The sequence below is a fragment of the Bufo gargarizans genome, chromosome 8 (genome assembly GCF_014858855.1).
Source record: "Bufo gargarizans isolate SCDJY-AF-19 chromosome 8, ASM1485885v1, whole genome shotgun sequence".
Lineage (NCBI taxonomy): Eukaryota > Metazoa > Chordata > Amphibia > Anura > Bufonidae > Bufo > Bufo gargarizans.
The window spans coordinates 175,113,804-175,122,359 of NC_058087.1; positions in this window are offsets into that span (position 1 = coordinate 175,113,804).

Below are 8,556 nucleotides of genomic sequence, written 5' to 3' on the forward strand. Positions count from 1 at the left end.
ACAGCTCGAACAGTGCCGAGGAGTGGAGGAACCCTGGGATTAGTACCGCCTCGGCAGGCCATCTGTCTGCAACCCAGTGAGTGCCAAAAACAGCGGCAAACCCTGTGCTGGCTGCCGCGTCCGAAAAGACTAAGGGGGACTGGCACGACAGCTTGGGGACGAATAGGGACACCCCGTTCCACTGGTCCAGGAAATGGTCCCACATACGGAGATCCGCTAAGGCCTGGCTGTCCAGACGCACTGGGCTGTCCTGTTCTGGGGCGGTGCTTAGGAGCGCCAGCAGGCGGGATATGAACGTTCTGCCTTGCGGAATGATACGCATTGCAAAATTTAGCATACCCAGTAGCGACTGAAGGTCAGTCTTAGTGACCACCGATGTGGCTGAAAACCTGTGGATCACTTCTCGGACTCTCGTTAGCTTGTCCGTGGGTAACCTGGCTAACATGCGTTGGGAGTCCAACTCGATGCCCAAAAAGGTGATCACGGTGGACGGGCCCTCTACTTTCTTGGAAGAAACTGGTACCCCCAACTGGGAAAAACACCTTAGTAGCTTCCCCAGCCCCAGAGGAGCAGCCCCTGGCCTTTCAATCAGTAGGAAGTCGTCTAGGTAATGGATGACGAATTCACAGCGCACCTTGTGTACCAGAACCCAGTGGAGGGCTTGGGCCAGCTGATCGAAGAGCCAGGGGCTGCTCTTGGAACCGAAGGTGAGTTTTGTGGCAAAGTAATACAGGCCTCTCCACCTGATACCGTGCCATTGCCAGAGTGCTGGCATAATGGGGAGCAATTTGAAAGCGTCCGATATATCTGCTTTGGACAATGCGGACCCGGGACCTGTCTGCATGATGATGGCGATGGCCTGGTCTATGGAAGAATACCTCATACCAACTTCTTCCGAAGGAATGAGGGAGTTGAGGCTGGGAACCTGTGAGCCATGTGGGGCAGACAAGTCAATGATGAGTCTCTCCTTATTACTGAACTTGCCTGTGACGACTCCTACGGGACTGACTCTCCACCGTTGAAATGGGGGTACTTCGAAAGGACCGATTAAGAACCCTTTGACTAACTCGGCTTCTATGAGTGTGTCTACTGAGCCAGGATTCCTTTCGGCTGACTGAAGGTTCCCACACTCATGTGTGACCTCTGGGGTCGTGATTAACCCTGTGTGGAAACCTTCATGGAACCCTGACACCAGGAACTGCACGAACCCTGGGTTGTGATGACCTTGCAACATTACTTGTAGACGGCTAGTATTGACCACGCTCATATAATTCTTCACCGATTTTAATGAGCAAGCTACTCGGGGGTGAGCCCTGAAGCAGTTGGTACAGATATGCAACAAGCGGCACTGCCCGAAATTACAAGACGCGTAATTAAAATTGTTGCATATGTGGGCCCTACCTAACTGGACAATGGGTCGTCCTAGTTTGTCTACTGAATTGGGGGGCCTGAAGATGTCGAGTGGTCCCGCTGAAGAGCTGGAGGGGTATGATGTCGTGCCGACTGCCGACTTATGGCACCACTCTACTGAGTGGAAGATGGACTGACAGGCCGAACAGGAGGGAGCCTTCAGGCCTGCAAAGTGTCTGCAGAACAACTCTGTGTCCAAGACGGACCAGTCTGTGACATGTTGAAACTGGGACAGGGCTGCAGCCGCTTTGGCTGAGAACGAACAGTGGTAATCATAGAACGCGTTCCCACCATACCTATGTCCCAACTCTGTGACCCTAAAGAGGTACAGGTCTAGCTCCTCCCTCCTGTCCGGCCTGGCAGTACAGATGACGTCCCTGAAAAGGCTGAAAGCCATGACGAACTCTGGAATGTTCAATTTGCGATTGAGCCGGTGGTCGCGGCTTCTCAGCACCACCGAGACTTCCCCGCAGGCTATGACCTTGTTGTCGGAAAGGTCCCTGGAGGCTATTAGTAGCGAAGCGAGATTGATGTCCCTACCCTCTAGGATGTCCTTTCTGATGTTGATGGGGACAAAGTGAGACGGAGTCACGTTGGGGACTGGCTGAGCGGTGCGAATGTCTGCTGCAGCAGAGGTGGAGGCGACCGGAGGCTCGGGTAAAGAAACCGACACTGCCGAGTTGTGAGCCTCGACTGACTCGAGTCTAGCCTGTATGGGCGTGACGGCCGAAGTCAAATTGTTCAGCATGAGGTGTAATTGGGCCAGCGATGTTTGTATCGTGGCTGCGGGGGGATCACCGCCGCTGGGCATCAAGGAGTCTTTCCATAACCGGTATAGCTCTGCTTTCCTGGCAGACGCCGGGAAAGGAACACCCCGTCTCGTCAGCTCCGCCATCAGCTTGGGGATAGTCCAAGCACGCAGGGATAACGTGCTGCCCCCTTCGGACGTCCCTGCAGCATTCTCATCCACTGATGCTTCCATGATATCAGACGCGTGCGACATCACAGCTGTGGAGACAATAATGCAAGGTGACCGGCTACCCTGGGCGACCACTAATGTCCGTGAAGCTGTTTGACAACGTAGTAGAAAAGGTGCACTGTCCCTGTGAAGCACACACACTAACCCCCGACAGCCGTGAAAGAGTGGCCAGGAACCGCCACCTGAAGGTACACGCCAGGACCTGACTTACTTACCAACTGAGGAACACTGCGTTCTGAACCCCGCGGATGTTTTTAAATGGAAAAGGAAACCTGGACGTAAAACAGTGCATGAGACCACTCCCTTGCTAGTGACCAATACCTCCCGTCCACTGACGTGAACCCCCACTACCTTGTTCGTGAGAAACTCGGGTGAATCCTAGACTGGCTTCTCTTGTGTGTATACTTAATTTTTATTTTCTCTCCTTGCTCTGACCTGGGAAAGAAGCAGCACAAAGAAACCAATCAACACGCGAGGTACAACTGATGGAGCGCGAGCTGTGGGCAGTGGATTTGATCAACGGATGGGGATGGCGTTGATTGACGTTTTTCCGCCCCCCCGCCTCTGTCTGTCGTATGTGGTGGATCCCTGCCTACCTAAGCAGCACGGCGGCCCGTGCCAGACTTTAAGTGTGTGCGAGGCGCTGGCCATTGCATGCCCCACCGTGTTCCACTGTGCCGCGTGGGGAGCGCGGAGCTCCCTGACACCGAGGACCACGCGGGGGGATACTTGTGAGCAACAGCTCACGCCTCACACTACACGACTTTTGTGCCACGTGGAGAGTGACGCGTGTCCCTGGCAGGGTGCGCAGTGCAGGGGCGCCCTCCGTTCGAGGGCTGGCCCGCCCGCCGGCTGGGCACACCTGCCGCGTGGGGAGCTGCGCAGCCCTCAGGCCTGGATCGGCGCAGGGAGGACCCCCAGTGGCGAGGGCCTATCCCTGCCGATAATGAAAATGCCGCGTGGGGGGCCTCACCGGTCCCTGGCGGAGCGCCCAGTGCGAGGGTGCCCTCCTGCCGTCTGTGGGCCGACCCTCCGCCGGCTGAGCGCATCCACCGCGTGGGGAACCGGCTTAGCCCCCTGGCATAACTGGAACAGGGGGGAGCTGAACATGGCACCGCCTTCCCCCCTATTCCCCTTAACCTCGTGCCACGTGGGAGGCCCACCGCTCCCTGGTGGAGTGCCCAGTGCCCAGTGCGGTGGTGCCCCCTGATTCCGGAGGGCCGACCCACCGTCGGCTGGGCAATCCACCGCGTGGGGACACGGTGGTGCCCCCTGGCTTGGACAGAGACGGGGGGGGGGGGGCGTGTGTACATTGCCCCACCCCGATTGTGGCAAGGAGGGTCACATGGAGCCTCCCCGATCCCCGGCACAGTGCGGTGGCAGGGGCGCTTCCCCTCAACTGGGGGGCGGGCCCGCCGCTGGAGGCCACGCCCACCACGTGGGGGAGCGGGGCAGCGCCGGCAGACATGGAGCATGGGACGCGCCTGTGAAGGTGAGCTGAACCGGCGGAGGAGGGGAGCACGGTCTGCTGTGCTCCACCACCTCCATGACACGAGCGTGAGCGGGAAGGGGGGGCGAAGTGTTCCGGAGCGCGGGGCCCGCTTACCAACAGGGCCGACCGCACAACCGGACGTCTACTTACCTGGCCTGTTCGGCAGGACTGACAGGTACAACGCACGCTCCGGGACACTGAGAACTTCGTACGTCGTACACATGTGGGAGGGTGCCGGCGGCTGATGTAGGCAGCCAAGCCCCTCCCACAAATACAGGCCAATGAATCGGCCTTACACTTATCATCAATGAAAGATGTATGTTTTTGTTCTATAAGTTAAGTTTTTTTCTCACAAAGTTTGACATATACCTTATTCAAATTAATGGCTTTAAACAAAAATTTTGACAATCCTAGACTAGTTGGATTGAATTTGACAAAACCGATCAATCGATATAAATATATTCCTGACTGGTATACATCACATTAATATAATGACCATAAGGTACTGTAGCAGGGATCCTGAACAGAGATGAGCGAATTTCATATTTTGAAATTCGTTCACGCTTCATTTGGTGGTAAAAGCAGAATTGCGTTACGGATTGCATTACCACGGACCATAACGCAATTTTATGACGGAATGCATCACGTTATTCAATCCGTCAGAAGTCTATGGCCTGCATAACAGATCTGTCACAAAGGAGAGGACTCCCCAGCATAACGGAAACGGGACGGATCCGCTATGCAGGCCATAGACTTCTATTATGACGGAATAAAGAACGTGATGCCTCTAAAGGCATTCCGTCATAGAATTGCGTTATGGTCCGTGGTAACGGAATCCATAACGCAATTCATCTTTTACCAGTAAACGAAGCTGAACGAATTTCAAAATATGAAATTCGCTCATCCCTAATCCTGAACTTCTCCCCAATATATAGGCAATTTTTAGAGCTTTATTCCCTCAGAAAATGATTCATGTACAAAAGCATATCATTCCCAGCATGTACTTAGATGAAAGTGTATATTCTCACACAGTCGTTTCAGCTGCTTCTCTCTATCTCCTCCCAGCATTGCAGTTCCCAAGCACTTCTCAAGAGTCGGCGAAGTCAAAGAGGTGATTAATCACCAGGAAAATAATATAGTTAGACACCGGCGGTGAATTCCAACCTCATATTTATGTAAGTTCAGCAAAATTCTAATCAAAACAAGATTATGTTTTCATGGACCATGTTGCAGGTCTGACGCCAAAGGAGAATTGAAGTAGATTTTAATCTGCATATAATGATCTGTATTCTGTGACATAAGAATCTAAGTGCCTATCATAAAACGCATCAATCTAATCTTAAGAAACCGACTACAGTGGTCCTTTAAGATACAATATTAATTGGTTCCAGGACGACCATTGTACGTTGAAACCATTGTAAGTTGAGTGATCGGTTCCAAAGCCCCAAAATGTCATCCAGGATAAGAGAAAATTAAGATTTAAGAAAAATAAGCAGATAACTAAGACATATAAAACAAGTCCTTACATATAACAATCAGGAATAGCTGCTAACTACCAACTAATACAACTAGTTTACCAGAGAAGTGACCTTGATTGGTTGGACCTGAGTCTGAGACATTGTATGTTGAGTCTAGTTTCAACTTACGATGGGTCAGAAATGACCGCTGTATGCTGAAAATACTGTATCCTGAGGCCATTGTATCTTGAGGGATCACTGTATTTCATCTTCAAGACGTGTAGCATGACTAAGAATCAATATGTAATTCCAGAATTAAGCATTGGAAACTAGCCACCATCTTTCTTTCTGCAGCCAGGACCTGTATGAAGACACCCCCATCTACTGAATTCTACATGACACAGGTCAATATAAAAAAGATCGTGAAGATCCAACGCCATCGCACACTGACCATGGACAATGATCCGAAGCAATGAAGTAAGTAAATATGGGTCACTCACAACCATCAAACAGTAGAAAACCATTTGGTAAGAAGCCTAAAAGACTTCCTAATAAACTACTCCAATGGGAAGGAAGGGAAGAAGGGATGAAGAAAGGAAAAGAAGACCAAAAAAAAGCGAAAAAAGCACAGACGCCACATCCCCATGCTATACATTGATCTATTATTGCTTCTCAGCACAATTCATATTGCTTCTCAGCGGAAATAATAGTATACCAAACCCTAATCTACATAACGTACACGAGGCATTAGTATACATTTTGATCAAAATTCAGGTGAAATTTGAAAAATTTGAATATCGTGCAAATGTCCATTTTTTTCAGTAATGCAAACTAAAAGGAATTGCATTAATGCAGCTTAAAATTAGAATTTTGTGAAAAGGTTCAATATTCTAGGCTCAAAGTGTCACACTCTAGTCAGCTAATTAACCCATACCCCCTGAGCAAAGGGGACCTGAGATTGTGACTTTGGGGTTTCATAAGCTGTGAGCCATAATCATCCAAATGATAACAAATAAAGGCTTGGAATATCTCGCTTTGCCTGTAATGAGTCTCATGTGTTAGTTTCACCTTTTAAGTTGCACACTGAAATAAATGACCTTTACGATATTCTTTGCTCCTGTAATATAATCAAATAAAGGAATAAAAGGCTATGAACACCTTTGGATACATTTTTTATTATTGCATTCTACTCATTTGGGCTAAAAATATTTTTTTTCCAATTGGTCTATATTAAAACAATTTCCAGCAGTTCTTGTACTTACAGGGGTTAATTGAGAGTGTATCTGCAGACTGTCAGTAACCTCAAGTCCCCATAGCCATGTTCTTTGAACTGTTAACAGCTCATAAATACTGATTACAGCTCAATTCTTGTCACACTGTTAAGAATATGGCTTATATAAGTGTTTATGAGCTTCAGGAGATCACAGATAAGGGATTCACATAAGCCATCAGATGATGGGATTCAATATAAACACAGGACCCTGCTTCTCTGCAAATACATAGATTACGCCATTAGACGGGGAAAGTGGCAAAATTTTTTTAATGAAGGCCAATTGAAAAAATGATTTTTAGCCCAAAATAGGTTGAATGCAATAATTTCAAAAAAAAACCTCCCTCCGTAGATCGACATAGCCTTTAAGAAAGAAGGAAGGAGGGAGGGAGGGAAAAGTGAAGGAAGGTAGATAGGAAGGGATGGAGGACAGAAGGAATGGAGGCAGGAAGAAAGTAAGGGATAGAGGGAAGTAAGGATGAGATGTAGGTAGGCAAGGTAAGAACGGTACTAAAATCCACTGCATCTGACAATCCAGTACCTATCATGTTTAAATCCTGAATTAAAGGATTCCTACAGTATTAAACTGAATTTAATTTAGCATACACTTATCTACACAACAATACATGGACACAGAAATAGTGCTTCCATAATTTCACAGACTATGAAATGTTGAACTTTAGTTTATGCCAAACCTCGACCTCCAGATGAAGTGAAGTTCAACTCATCCCTCCAGAGACCGGAGTCTCACTCCTCCAGTCAATGTGCTTTATACCGTTCCAGTTGACACTTGAAACATCTTCAACTTGGTGGTTCTTAAGATGATTTCAGGTTTGTTTATCCCTTCTTGGCCTTGGAACCCTATTCCATAAACTCCTAGTTCCTGTGGTTGTAGTCATTGTTTCTAGAGATGATATACACTCCCCTAAAGAATTATTAGGAACACCTGTTCTATTTCTCATTAATGCGATTATCTAGTCAACCAATCTGTAGGGTTGTGGTCCTGGTCAAGACAATCTCTTGAACTCTAAACTGAATGTCAGAATGGGAAAGAAAGGTGGGCTACAACAGCAGAAGACCCCACCGGGTACCACTCATCTCCACTACAAATAGGAAAAAGAGGCTACAATTTGCACGAGCTCACCAAAACTGGACTGTTGAAGACTGGAAAAATGTTGCCTGGTCTGATGAGTCTCGATTTCTGTTGAGACATTCAAATGGTAGAGTCCGAATTTGGCGTAAACAGAATGAGAACATGTATCCATCATGCCTTGTTACCACTGTGCAGGCTGGTGGTGGTGGTGTAATGGTGTGGGGGATGTTTTCTGGGCACACTTTAGGCCCCTTAGTGCCAATTGGCCATCGTTTAAATGCCACGGGCTACCTGAGCATTGTTTCTGACCATGTCCATTCCTTCATGACCACCATGTAGCCATCCTCTGATGGCTACATTCCAGCAGGATAATGCACCATGTCACAAAGCTCGAATCATTTCAAATTGGTTTCTTGAACATGACAATGAGTTCACTGTACTAAAATGGCCCCCACAGTCACCAGATCTCAACCCAATAGAGCATCTTTGGGATGTGGTGGAACGGGAGCTTCGTGCCCTGGATGTGCATCCATCAAATCTCCATCAACTGCAAGATGCTATCCTATCAATATGGGCCAACATTTCTAAAGAATGCTATCAGCACCTTGTTGAATCAATGCCACGTACATTTAAGGCAGTTCTGAAGGCAAAAGGGGGTCCAACACTGTATTAGTATGGTGTTCCTAATAATTCTTTAGGTGAGTGTATATACATGGTAGTCCAGACACTGTTCCTACGCTGCACCCTTTACCGCTTAGTGGTCCCGTTTCACTCCTTCATGGCTGAGCTGTTGTTACTTCTTGATATCTCCACTAAACAATAGCAGCACTTACGGTTGACCAGAGCAACTCTACC